General features: G+C 36.8%; 1 protein-coding gene and 1 long non-coding RNA gene across 4 annotated transcripts in view; one reads left to right on the top strand and one right to left on the bottom strand.

Annotated features, from left to right (window-relative positions):
- The window catches only part of PPP1R42 (protein phosphatase 1 regulatory subunit 42), a 65,657-nt gene that overhangs the window by 42,113 nt on the left and 9,317 nt on the right, over positions 1-14,227 (top strand). Inside the window, exons 7-8 of one of the 3 annotated variants that reach the window (XR_005381056.1) lie at positions 7,102-7,173; positions 10,534-11,465. The exons of the other annotated variants lie outside the window; for them this stretch is intronic. The gene's annotated coding sequence lies outside the window, so the exon portion shown is untranslated. Of the gene's footprint in view, positions 1-7,101; positions 7,174-10,533; positions 11,466-14,227 lie in introns of those variants that run through there. 3 annotated transcript variants of the gene reach the window in all.
- Positions 1-14,227, bottom strand: part of LOC111093152 — a 47,192-nt gene that overhangs the window by 30,890 nt on the left and 2,075 nt on the right. The window lies entirely within an intron of this gene.

Here is a 14,227-nt window from a genome sequence, read left to right as displayed (position 1 = left end):
CCCTTTCTTATGTACATGCCCTAACACTTGAATATTTTCATTATAATATGCTTAAGGTTACAATACAAAGGAAAGTCAACTTTCCTTGACTAACTAATCCAGCCAAGTAGAACATATAACAATTATCTCTATCATATTTGGGAGCATCCTAGAATTCCTTCTTCACAGATTCTATAATCCACAACTTTGGAATGAACCTCTTCCTCTGTTCCATGACAGTGTTTGAATGCTAACGGTCTTTCTGTTTCACAGTTAATGGGATGGGATCATAGAGAGGGGTTAGGCCAGGGAATAGGGAAAAAGAAATTGTAATAGTGTAGTGAGGCTTTATGCATGGATACCGTATCCTAGGAGCTCTGCTGCTCCAAAACAAGAAAGTTGAGGTGAGGAGAAGCAGAGGTTGAAAGGCATGGAGCTCTGATGATTTTGCCATATCACGTGCATTACATATAAACTGTGGGAAATCATTTCAAAGAGTGGGACTTTCTGAATTGACAGTATATACCCATGAATGATGACACTATGCTGGCAATGTGAATTTTCCAAGATCTGAAATCTATTAAATGAACAGGCAGCATTTCTTCTCCTCTGTTTATCCCTGGCTGGCTTTGAAGGGCAAAACCAGACACACGGTAAGGATTCCAGTATTTTACATATTTTCAGTATTATACCAAAGATACAAAAGTATCTCAGTAATACTGAAGTATTCATAGAATTCAATACCTCACCCAAAAACTGAACTTATTCTAAAAATAATGTAGTTTCCTTCATCTTAATAGATTTTCAAGATTCTTCCTACTTCAGAAAACAATTCGGTTAATTTATTTTTAACTTCTGCAACGAAATTCAACAAAACAATTATAATATGCCTTAAGGTTTATAATTTTAAAAAATTAGTCATTTTTCTCAATAAAATCCTTATTGATAAAAAAATCCTTATTGATTTCTTCATAATGTAATGTTATCAGTAACAATTAACAAAAGCAATTTTTAAAAAAATTTATTTATGATAGTCACAGAGAGAGAGAGAGAGGCAGAGACACAGGCAGAGGGAGAAGCAGGCCCCATGCACCGGGAGCCCGACGTGGGACTCGATCCCAGGTCTCCAGGATCACGCCCTGGGCCAAAGGCAGGCGCTAAACCGCTGCGCCACCCAGGGATCCCTAACAAAAGCAATTTTTAAAGCAGTATAAATACAGTAATAACAAACTCTCTGAAAAGTAAATTAAGAAAACAATCCCATTTACAATAGCACAAAAAAGGAAAAATACCTACAAATAAATTTAACTAGTAAGTAAGGAAAAAAAGAATTGTATACTGAAAACTACAAAACACTAATGAAAGAAAGGAACAAACAAAAGAATGGGAAAACATCCTGTATTCACGAACTAGAAAATTTAATATTGGTAAAACGTCCATAATACCCAAAGCAATCAACAGATTCAACACAGTCCATATCAAAATTCTAATGCATGTCCACAGAATTGAAAAACAATTCTAAAATTCATATGGAACCACAAAAGACCATACATAACCCAATCAACCTTGAGGGAGGTATATTACAAAATATAGTAATCAAAACAGTATAGTACTGCCATAAGACAGACATACAGATATATAGAGCAAAACAGCTCAAAAATAAATCCACACATAAATGGTCAACTAATTTAACATGGGTGCCAAGAACACACACTGGGGGAAAGAACAATCAAATGTTATTGGGAAAACTTGATATCCACATACAAACAGAGCCTTATCTTACACGATACCAAAAAATTCACTCAAAATGGATTAAAAATTTAAGCATAAGACCTGAAACTGTGAAACTCTAGAAGAAAACACAGGAGAAATCTTCATGACATTGGTCTTGGCAATGATTTCATGGACATGACATCAAAAAACACAGGCAACAAAAACAAACAAGTGTATTACATCAAACTAAAAAGTTCATGCACAGCAAAGGAAATAATCAACAGAGTAAAAAGACAACATACAGAATGGGAGAAAATATTTGCAAACTATACATCTGATATGGGGTTAAGCTCCAAAATATATATAGGACACCTACAACTCAACAGCAAAAAAACCCCCGAATAACCAGATTAAAAAATGGGCTAGGGACTTGAAAAGGAATATCTCTTAAGACCTACAAATGGCCAACAGGTATCTTTAAAAAATGCTCAATGTCATTAACTAACAAGGAAATACAAATCAAAACCACAATGAGGTATTACCACACACACCTGTCAGATGGCTATTATCAAAAAAACAAAAGATAAGAGTTGGTGAGGATGTAGAGAAACTTGAGCCCTTGTACACTGTTGGTGGGGATGCAAAATGGTGTGGCCACTATGAAAAACAGTATGGCAATGTATTAAAATTCAAAAATAAGCTACTATAAGATCTAGCAATAGAATACCCAGTTCTGTGTATTCATTCAAAAGAACTGAAATTAGTATCTTGAAGAGATATCAGCACTCCTGTGTTCACTGCAGCACTATTCACAATAGCTAAGATGTAGAGGGATCCCTGGGTGGCGCAGTGGTTTAGCGCCTGCCTTTGGCCCAGGGCGCGATCCTGGAGACCCAGGATCGAATCCCACGTCGGGCTCCTGGTGCATGGAGCCTGCTTCTCCCTCCGCCTATGTCTCTGCCTCTCTCTCTCTCTCTCTCTCTCTCTCTGTGTGACTATCATAAATAAATAAAAGTAAAAAAAAAAAAAAAACAATAGCTAAGATGTAGAAACAAACTACATGTCCACTGACAGAAGAATCAATAAAGAAAACATGGTATATAAATACAATAAAATATTATTCAGTTTTAAAAAAGAATGAAATTCAGCAACATGTGACAACATGAATAAACCTTGAGGACAATTATGGTAAATAAAATAAGCTAGTCACAGAGAGATAAATACTGCATGATTTCACTTGTATGAGGTATCTAAAATAGTCACATTCATAGAATCAAAAAGTAGAATGGTGGCTGCTAGAGGCTAGGGGAAGGAATAAATGGGGAGTTACTAATCAATGGGAATAAAGTTTCAGTTAAGCAAGATGAGTAAGCTCTAGAGATCTACTGTACAAAGTTGTACCTATAGTAAAAAACAATGTACACTTAAGAATTTGTTTACAAAGTAGATATCATGTTCAGTGTTCTTACCACATTCATTTTTTTAAAGATTTTATTTATTTATTTATGAGAGACACAGAGAGAGAGAGGGAGAGAAGCAGAGACATAGGCAGAGAGAGAAGCAGGTTCCATGCAGGGAGCCCTGATGTGGGACTCGATCCCAGGACTCCAGGATTATACCCTGGGCTGAAGGCAGATGCTTAACCACTAAGCCACCCAGGCATCCCACCACATACATTAAAAAAAATTTTCTGGGCAGCCCTGGTGGCACAGCGGTTTAGTGCCGCCTGCAGCCCAGGGTGTGATCCTGGAGACCTGGGATGGAGTCCCACGTCAGGCTCCCTACGTGGAGCCTGCTTCTCCCTCTGCCTGTGTCTCTGTGTCTCTCATGAGTAAATAAATAAAATCTTCAAAAAAGAAATCTTAAAAAAATAAATCTGTACATCAAAGTAAACTAAGAGGAGACAACCTACTGAATGGGAGAAGATATTTGCAAATGGCATATCCAATATAGGATTAGTATCCAAAATATATACAGAACACATACAAGTCAACACCACAAAAAAAATCCAATTAAAAAATGGGCAGAAGACATGAACAGACATTTCTCCAAAGAAGACATACAGATAATACACACATGAAAAGATGCTCAACAGTACTCATCATAAGGGAAATGCAAATCAAACCTACAATAAGATATCACCTTATACCCTAAGAAAGGCCAAAATTTAAAAAACAAACAAGAAACAACAAGTGTTGGCAAAGATGTGGAGAAAAAAGAATACTCATATACAACCGGTAGAAATGCAAACTGGGATAGTCACTGTGGAATACCATATTCCTCAAAAAGTTAAAAAAAAGAACTACCCTATGATCCAGTAAACACACTACTGGGTATTTACTCCCAAAATACACAAAAACTAATTCAAAGGGATACAGGAACCCTTGTGTTTATTGCAGGATATTTACAAGAGTCAAACCATGGGAGCAGCCCAAGTTTCCAATGATAGATGAGTAGATAAAGAAGATATGTTGTGGGACACCTGGGTGGCTCAGTGGTTTAGCGCCTGCTTTTGGCCCAGGGTGTGATCCTGGAGTCCAGGGATCGAGTCCCACATTAGGCTCCCTGCATAGAGCCTGCTTTTCCCTCTGTCTCGGTCTCTGTCTCTCTCTCTGTCTCTCTCATGAATAAATAAATATAATATTTTTTTAAAAAAAGAAGAAGACATGTTGTACATTTATAGTGCAATATTATTCAGCCATAAAAAGAATAAATTCTAGCCATTTGTGAATATAGAAGGAACTGGAGAGTATAATGCTAAGCAAAATAAGTCCGTCAGAGAAAGACAAATACTGTATCATTTCACTCATATGTGAAATTTAAGAAACAAAACAAATGAGCAAAGGATAAAAAAGGAGACAAACCAAAAAACAGACTCTTAAGAGAAAAAGTTGATAGTTACCAGAGGGGAGATGGGTGGAGGGATGCATGAAATAGGTGAAGAGGATTAAAAAGTGTACTTATCAGGATGAGTACTAAGTAATATATAGAATTCTTGAATCACTACATTGTACACCTAAAATTAATATAACACCATATGCTAAGTATCTGGAATTAAAATTAAGAAGTTAATAATTTTAATTGCAAAAAATACTTAATGTTCTTAGCACAGTTTTTTAAAAAAAAGCCATATAGAATGTTACATAGTACAGTTATCATTTCATACTTTGCTGTAGTTGCTATTATAATAATAATTAATAATTTAAAAAGAAAGTACTCTAGGAGGCAAAGAAGGGGGATTAGGAAAGAAAAGAAAGATAATTTTTACTCTGCTAAACATTTAAGATCTTTGTAAACATCCCTGCATTTAATCATTATAACCTATGGCGAAGATAATTATTACATTCATTTTATAGATGAGAAAGCTGAATTTTAGAAAGATGAAATAACTTGTCTAAAGTCACAAAGATAGCACAGGGTACAATGATTAATCACAATTATCTAACTTCATCAAACCAGCTTTGGCTTGTAGTTACCACTTTAGCAGTGACTGGCTGAACTGTGCTTGGATATAAGGACAATAATGTCTCCTCTACCTAGAAATTCATTTCAGATTGATGGGAATTTAGGAAAATCTTCAGTTGTGTATATATGTGATAATGTAAACAAATAATTTTTATAAATAAAAAGAAACTACAGGGGTACCTGGGTAGCTCAGTCAGTTAAGTGTCTGCCTTCAGCTCAGGTCATGATCCTAGGGTCCTGCGATAGAGCCCCAGGTTGTGCTCCCTGCTCTCCTTCACCCTCTGCCTCTCTCCCTGCTTGTGCTCAATCTTTTTCTTTCTCAAGTCTCTCTCAAGTAAATAATTTTTTTTAAAAAAGAGGACTACAGAAAAAATAGGATAATATGAAAAAAATTTATATTCTAATAGATTATATGATTTACTATTTTGAAAAATAAACTCTAAAGTCAACTAAAATAAATTGAAATTGAAAGCTGACTAGCCGCAAAAGAAAACTATCTGAGTTTTCCTCAGGAGTACTTAATTATTCTCCCTTTGCCACTTGCAGATATCCTTCTCTCTCACATCCTACACATTTGCCATCCCCATCTAAACACAATGACACAGTTCTGAGCCTTTCAGATTTAATATCAATGACATCTGTGGGTACATGTATGTAGCATACAATAACTCTGTCCTTAGGTATGTGGCCAACAACTTAACACTATTGTCTTTATACAAAGGCTCTGTTATTACTACTCAAAAGAAATGGAAAGTATGAATTAAAGTCTAGGAGATATGTATTTTTAAAATCTAAAATACACCTTCAGATCTCTAGAAGAGCTAAGATGAACCTTTTAAAGACATCTCTGTACAAACAACCAAATACATTATTAAGTGAACAAGAGTAAGTTTTGTACTTCCTGACCTATGCATTTTTGCTAGCCTTGTAAATTTGGAGCTCTAATTGGGTATTATGACAAGATTTATAGAGATTATGACTTCAGACTTCAAGAATCTTATGATAAGAAATTTTGTTCTAAATATAGCCACATAACACCATATAACCCAAATCTGGAAACAAAATCAAACACTTTGGGATGCCTGGGTGGCTCAGTCAGTTAAGCATTTGTCTTTAGCTCAGGTCATGGCCATGGGATCCTGTCCAGCATTGGACTTCCGGCTCAGCAGGGATTCTGCTTGTCCCTCTCCCTCTTCCCCTCCCCCTTCTTGTGTGAGTGTGTGCACCACTCTCCCCTCTCTCAGATAAATAAATAAAATCTTTTAAAAAATTGTAAAAAATCAAACACTTTTAACGAAGTCCAAAATATATGCATATCTTTTAGCATATGCTTCTGTAGTGCTTTCTATGGAAGCTTTCACTTATTCATTTAATAAATATTTATTGGGTACTTTGGATGTGCACAGGACTATGCTGGGCGCTGAATAAAACAGTTCCCACTTAAAGGGAAATAACTGCTGGAAAGGGAGAAGGATCTATCAATAGGAAAATGATGTGGAATGTTAAGTGCCAAAATAAAGTTATGAACATACTCCAAAAACTATATATAAGTAATCTACTCCCTAAAGGTTAAACAGTCTGAAAAACTAAAAACAGCAGAATGCAAGGGCAGTTAATATTTGTATTAATGTTGGTGTAACCATTTTGGCTATGAGAGCTGACCATAAACTTTCCTGGATAGGTTTTTATGCATGAAAGTCTGTGATATTAATTTTTAATTGGTCTTACTGTGGACCTATTTAACTTTAATTCCATTTCATAAATTGTAATTTTGAATAGTCTAATGCTGTCATAGGCCAGGTTTACAATTCAGTTATTAGTTTTAAAGCAGAACTTTTTAATTCTTTGTATGCTACAGGTAACTTTGAAACAATGCATCACATAGTTAGCTTATTACCTACAGATGGGTAAGCCAAAAGTAGTTTTTTTCTCTGATATACACAGATACCTTCCAAATGGAAATGCATCTGCAGAAAGCTCCCAAGAAGATAACCCTAAAATTATTGAAGATCTGGGGTAGGTCCTTTCAAATATTTGTGTGATTTCCCTTTTTTGGGAAGGTGGAACACACTGCCAACAACACAGAGGAAGAGAAGGTCCTTCAACTGTCTCCTTATTCTTGGGTCTCAATCCTTCATGACCAAGAACCCCCCTGTACAAAAAAAGTTCATGGTTGGTGTGCCCAAATAATTACATAGCTGTGGTGGAACAACTACTTCAAGAAGAGCTGGGAGTCACTGAGATAGGGCAAGTGACTAAGGACATTCCAAGAAGTAGCAGGCAAAGAGGTCTGAATGACTAGAGGTCATATCAAAGGAGCCTGAGGCCTAGTTGATGATGGGTAGTCTACTAGTGAATAGATGACTACGCCAAGGACATCTAGTAGCAGAAAAGGAGGGACGACCCAGAGCATTACAGAGATAGGCTACTTTCACTACTTCTCCAAATCAAAGGCTCTGAATCTGGTGTCCCTGAAGGAGAAGTTTCATTAAATTCTCAAAAGGGTTTATGATCTAAAAAATCAGTTGGAGTCACTATTCTAAACCTTGAGTATATGCATAATGTAGCTCCACATGAATCAGCTCTTAAGTTTCCTAACGAGGAGAAAATTTTGGGGATCCCTGGGTGGTACAGCGGTTTGGCGCCTGCCTTTGGCCCAGGGCGTGATCCTGGAGACCTGGGATTGAATCCCACGTCAGGCTCCCGGTGCATGGAGCCTGCTTCTCTCTCTCTGTGTGTGTGTGTGTGTGTGTGTGTGACTATCATAAATTAAAAAAAAGAAAATTGCTTTTTTAGTTTTCTTTTATTTATTTATTTATTTTTAGATGTTTTTTTCTTTTTTTTTTTTTATTCATGATAGTCACAGAGAGAGGAGAGAGAGGCAGAGACACAGGTAGAGGGAGAAGCGGGCTCCATGCCGGGAGCCCAATGCGTGACTTGATCACAGGACTCCAGGATTGCGCCCTGGGCCAAAGGCAGGTGCTAAACCGCTGAGCCACCCAGGGATCCCCTGCTTTTTTAGTTTTAAAAAATGATATTGGGGATCCCTAGGTGGCGCAGCGGTTTGGCGCCTGTCTTTGGCCCAGGGCGCGATCCTGGAGACCCGGGATCGAATCCCACATCGGGCTCCCGGTGCATGGAGCCTGCTCCTCCCTCTGCCTGTGTCTCTGCCTCTCTCTCTCTCTCTCTCTCTCTCTCTGTGTGTGACTATCATAAATAAATAAAAAAAAATTTAAAAAAAATGATATTGCTTCAATGTAAAGATAAACCATCCCAGAAAATAAGTTCATTTATTTATAAAATTAATAGGTACCTGCTATATGCTGGGCTCTCAAATAAATAAATAAATAAATAAATATGAATATAAAAACTCAAATGAAATAGTCCTGATCTCAAAGATCTTACAACAAGCTAGTTAGAGACTAAAATATGACTCAATTACTGTGGACTGTGTAAGTGCTACGAGCATTATAAACCAGATCCTAATACATTCTATACATTATTCTGTCAAGTTTTTTTTTATTTATAATCAATATGATTGCTCTATTGACCTTTCCAACCATATCACAGTAGTCATTACAATACAATGAAGGGGACAATAGAATATTTCATTGAGAAAGTAATCAGAGCCAGTGTACATATTCCAGAATAGATTTCCTTTTTCCAGAACTGCTTGCTGAATGTAAAGTAGGTTTGTCATTAGATTCTCTTTGGTATATCCAGTCAAGGGATAGTGACTTAGAATTCCTTAATGGAGCTAACCTAAAGAAGACCTGTGAACAACACTGCTGCGCTATCGTACCCCCATTCCCAAGAGTGGCTTAGGCTTGCTGGGATGGAGGCATAAGGGAGAAAGGATCCTATGAGTCTGGAAAACGATTTATTCAGGGAGAGGAAAAAGGATGTAGAGTCTGAGCTCATCTCCACTCACCAAAAACAAACAAAAAAACAAAGAAGCTGTGTGAGAGTTTGCTTATGTCCGTTGCTATTACCATCAAAACCATAGCCACTCTGTCCATAGCACCCTGGTAGTTTCTTAAAAGATTTTTGTAATTAGTGTCAGTTCCATGACAGTGTTCTTCAGTTTCATTTCTTTGCCAAGCATCTTGAAAGGTCTTGCTAATAGGTCATCAAGATGGAAAGAAAAACAATAAAAAATGGACAGACTCAAAACAATGTTGGTAGTAAATACATTGCCACACACACCATGTTAGATCAGTTGTGAACTGTGGCATGTATTGTGTATCCTATACCTCCAAGGAAAGCTCTAATTATTAGGACTGCAGTGGCAAAACAGCAAATAAATCATTCTATCTTCATTTTCCCAACTAGGAACACTAAATACAGAGCTAAATGCATCTTTAACTACTACTGTACTGCAAAGACAGGATGCTCTAAAAGAAGTTGGCAGAATAGAGAGGTTCCCATGAGAAGAAAATAATGTCCTGCTTCTGTCACTGTCAGTGAAGTCAATTATGCTCAATCCCAAGTCTTCAATTCTATAATGTGAAAAAAATATTATATAAATATTTTTAAAGCTTTTTATTTCTTCAGGTAACATTTTTACTGAGGGCATGCCAAAATATCATTTTGGTATTATAAACGATTTCAGTCTCACTAAATGGGAAGATCAGTTCTACCTCTTTGTAATAAAAGGTGACCAAGATGGAATTTCATTAAGCTCTTGATTTTTAGGGGGGGGGGGGTGTCTACTGCTAACGTTTTACTAATTTAAAGATAACAAATAATGAGAATAAAGTAGAAGGTCACTAAAATGTTAAAGCAAAATACTCAACCCTCAGGGTGCCTGAGTGATATAGTTTGTTAGGCTTCTGAATCTTGGCTTGGGCTCAGGTCGTAATCTCAGGTTCGTAAGATCAAGTCTCTTATCAGGCTCTGCGTTGAGCACAGAGTCTACTTAAGACTCTCTCCCTCTCCATCTTCCCATCCATACAGGGGAGCCCTGTATGCGTGCTCTGTCTCTCAAATAAATAAATAAATAAATAAATAAATAAATAAATAAATAAATCTTAAAAACACACATACAGAGAATAAATTCTAAAAATCTAAAAAGTCGATTAAAGTAACTCCTTCCCTTAATTTCTTCAAGGGGAGAATGAGCTAGTATCAGCAGGCGTGTCCCCTATAGCGTACATTTAATGCTCAGAGGTATAAAAAAGCTTAATCTTCTTCCAAAATGATAAAGTATGTACCCCATCCTCCTTTAAGGTTCTACACATTAGGAACTGTGCCCATATCCTATGTGACCACAGTGCAGCAACATCTGTCCAATGACAGGGGAATGTTTTTCACCTCTTTTATAAATGCATGCAGTCTGTGCTCATGTATATTTACACAAGTCTGCTTTCCCTACAGGGAGGAAAAAGTCAGACTCACTGACGTTGTTTTGACCCTCAAACTGAACTTGATACTGTCGATGTACACTTTAATTAAAGATTAGTTCAAAACTATTTTTTATTTAAAGGCTGATTCTAAACAAATGTCTTCACTGTTCAATTAAAAATAATTTATGGTATCAAAAAGCGTACACATGATTGCTTCTCTCTGTGTTTGTCACAGTAAATACTTCTGACAGATGTTTCCTCTCTTCAAACATGCTAGGAGGTGCTTGAGACTTAGTAATTTTAAAACAGACATTAAATGCATTTACATATTGTAAATAAGATCCACTGAGAATTCTGTAGAGCAATGTACACTGAAGAAAGCAAATTGTTACTTGATTATTTATCTTTCAAGCATAAGAAATGTCCATAGAGTCAATCCATCTCTTTTGTTACTGTAAAAATAACTGTGTAGCTGGGTTAAAATACCCTTAGTTTCAGATACTTTCAAGGAATGTGAATCTCTGGGACCCAGAATTCGCAGGGAAATGTTCACTGTACATTATTTGACTATTTATAAAATACCTACTATCTTTAGTTAGAATATGGAAGTATTAGATTTCTTTGAATTAGAAAGTGAACTTTAAAAATAGTAAAAATAACTTGCTTTCACCACTGCTAAGGTTATGTTTGAACAGTTGTAACAACAGATCTATGTGCCTCAAGAGTTTTTAAAACTTAGGTAATATTTTTAGTTACAAAACTCTGGGATGCTCTTATATAAACTCATCTGCAAAGCTCTAAATGCCTTTAATTATGCTATATTAAACCTAGCCTCAGTCTAATTTTATATGCAAAATAAACTATGTATCAGTAATGTAGGTATAACATTGAGACTTTGATTTCCAGTTAGTTCTCAAAGAGCCCTTCTGAAATTAGGACACCCCTCCTCAAAAAAAAAAAAAGCAATAGTAGAAAGCAAAAGGTGGTTTTTTGTTTTTTGTTTTTTTTTAGAACAATCTAAGCTAGGTTTTGTGATTGCTAGTCTCAACCCTATCAATGTATTACTCTATGAACAAGAGCTATGGAAGATCTAATTTTTAAGAATTATGTTATTACCCATTTTAAAATTCTACTTTGATACCTGAATATTCACTACTCAAATTTTTAAAAAACAGTAGAACCCTTTGCGATAAGAATATAACCAGACCAGACCCATTTTATAGACAGGGAAAATGAGCATTGGAGACACCCAGTCAGAGAGGGGCCCAGAGTTACACAACTGCCATGAGGCGGAGTTGGAACTTGAATTCAGGTCACTGACTCCAAAAGCCAAGCTCTCAACTATTCTGCAAGGGGGTCTCAAATATAGGCAGGTAAAGTAAGTGAGGGAAGCAGGAGAATGTGATTGAGGTCAACTGGAGAGCACATGTTCACCCAAAGGCACCTGCAGCTATTGTACCCCAAAATGGTGAGCCAGACAGAACTTTCTCAAGTTCTCAAACTTGAGAAATCAGACTAACTGACAAGCAAGATATCTAGATTAAGAAATCAACGAATTTTAAAATATTGGCTCAATAATTTTTCTTTAAAAATATTATTACTGGATAAAAAGAAAAAGAATCTGGTAATGCTAGCAAACATAAGGAGACACTGAAACTCTTGTGCACTACTGAAGGAATGCAAAAATGGTAGAGCCACTTCGTTTTTTGTTGTTGTTTTTGTTGTTGTTAAGATTTTTAAAAATTTATTTATTCATGATAGACACAGAGAGAGAGAGAGGCAGAGACACAGCAGAGGGAGAAGCAGGCTCCATGCCGGGAGCCCCACACGGGACTTGATCCCGGGACCCCAGAATCATGCCCTGGGCCAAAGGCAGGCGCCAGACTGCTGAGCCACCCAGGGATCCCATGTAGAGCCATTTTGGAAAATGGTTTGACATAACTTTTATAAAGTTAAAGCATGTACTTACAACATCTAGCAGTCCCATTGTTAGTCCAAGGTATTTTACCAAGTGAAATGAAAACCTACATCCATGCAAAAATATGTACCCAAATGTGTATAGTGGCTTAGATAATCACAAAAAACAAAACGACCCAAAGGTCTGACACTGGGAAATGAATAAACAAACTGTGGTATATCCACACAATGCAATACTACTCAGCATTAAAAAGGAATGAACTAGGGGCACCTGGGTGGCTCAGTGGTTGAGCATCTGCCTTGGCTCAGGACGTGATCCTGGGGTCCTGGGATCAAGTCTCACATTGGGCTCCCTGTGAGGAGCCTGCTTCTCCCTCTGCCTGTGTCTCTGCCTCTTCTCTGTGTCTCTCATGAATAAGTAAAATCTTTTTTAAAAAAGGAATGAACTAGTGATACACAAAACAACATGCATAGATCTCAAAGCTTTATGCTAAGCTAAAGAAGCCAACTTAAAAGGGTACACACTGTATGATTTTATGACATTCTGGCAAAGGTGAAGCTATAGAGACAGAAAACAGATCAGTAGTTGCCAAGACCTAGGGGAAGAATGCACAGGGTCACAAAGGAATGGGAGGGTGGGATGATGAAATGTTAAGTATCTATATTGTGGTAGTTTTTATCAAAACTCACTGAACTATATATACTCAAGATTGAATTTAACTATGTACATTATACCTTAACCAAACAATATGGGAAATAGCTGAAGGGTAAAAAAAACACCAATTATATAAAACCTACTTTTCATTATATATACATAATCCTTACAGCAATATATTTTTTTCACTGATGTGTGGGACTTAACATTATAAAGATGGTAACTTAAAGATGAATTTAGAGAAAGACAAATTTTTATTAGATTTTATTTATTCATGAGAGACACAGAAAGAGAGGCGGAGACACAGACTGAGGGAGAAGGAGGATACCTGCAGGGAGCATGATGTGGGACTCATCCTGGGATCAGGATCATGCCCTGAGCCAAAGGCAGATGCTCAACTGCTGAGCCACCCAGGCATCCCCCAAAAGACATATAATTTTAAGACCACGTTCCATGAAATAAAATCTACAGCACTCTAAAGCCATCTATTTTCTGAAAGACTAGACAAGAACTCCAAAGAATATACTGTACAACGAAAATAGTGTTTGAATAGGGAGTCAAGTTAAAATATGTCCTTTATTGAAGTATTAGATACAAAAAATGTTTTGCAAATTATGAAGAACTCTACAAATATTAAATAGGATAGGTGTGGTAAAAGCACAAGTATTAGGGTTAGTCAGCCTGGCTTGAATCCTGTCTCTGCCACTTAGTAGCTGTGACCTTGACAAGTTACTTAATCCCTCTGAGCCTTATTTTCTCAACCATAAAATATAAAACCCTCAAAGAGTTTTTGTAGATTAAATGAGAAAATAAAGTGCTTTTTTTTGTAAAGAACTTAGCACATATAGTTAAATAAGGTACCTGTTACTGACATATGTAATGTTGAAAATTTGAATCTTTTATTATTCTATTTTTAACTTAATGGCAAATATTGGTTTCTTGCGGGAACTGAGACTACTCTGGAATCATGAGAGGATTTAGAAAGGCTCCTTAGAATGGCAGCAGGTAAGACAAGGTGGCCCAAAGTGGCCAGTATTGTTTCATCAGTCCTTTCTTTTGAACCTATCAAGCAACACAGTTGTCCATTTTCCAGCCTGTTATCAGTGAGGAGCTTCCCTGGTGCCCCCACCTCCATCCCACCTCCTGCACTTAC

This window comes from Canis lupus, chromosome 29 (genome assembly GCF_011100685.1).
Source record: "Canis lupus familiaris isolate Mischka breed German Shepherd chromosome 29, alternate assembly UU_Cfam_GSD_1.0, whole genome shotgun sequence".
Classification (NCBI taxonomy): domain Eukaryota; kingdom Metazoa; phylum Chordata; class Mammalia; order Carnivora; family Canidae; genus Canis; species Canis lupus.
Note: the sequence above shows the minus strand (reverse complement) of the source record. Positions and strands in the feature narration are given on the sequence as shown.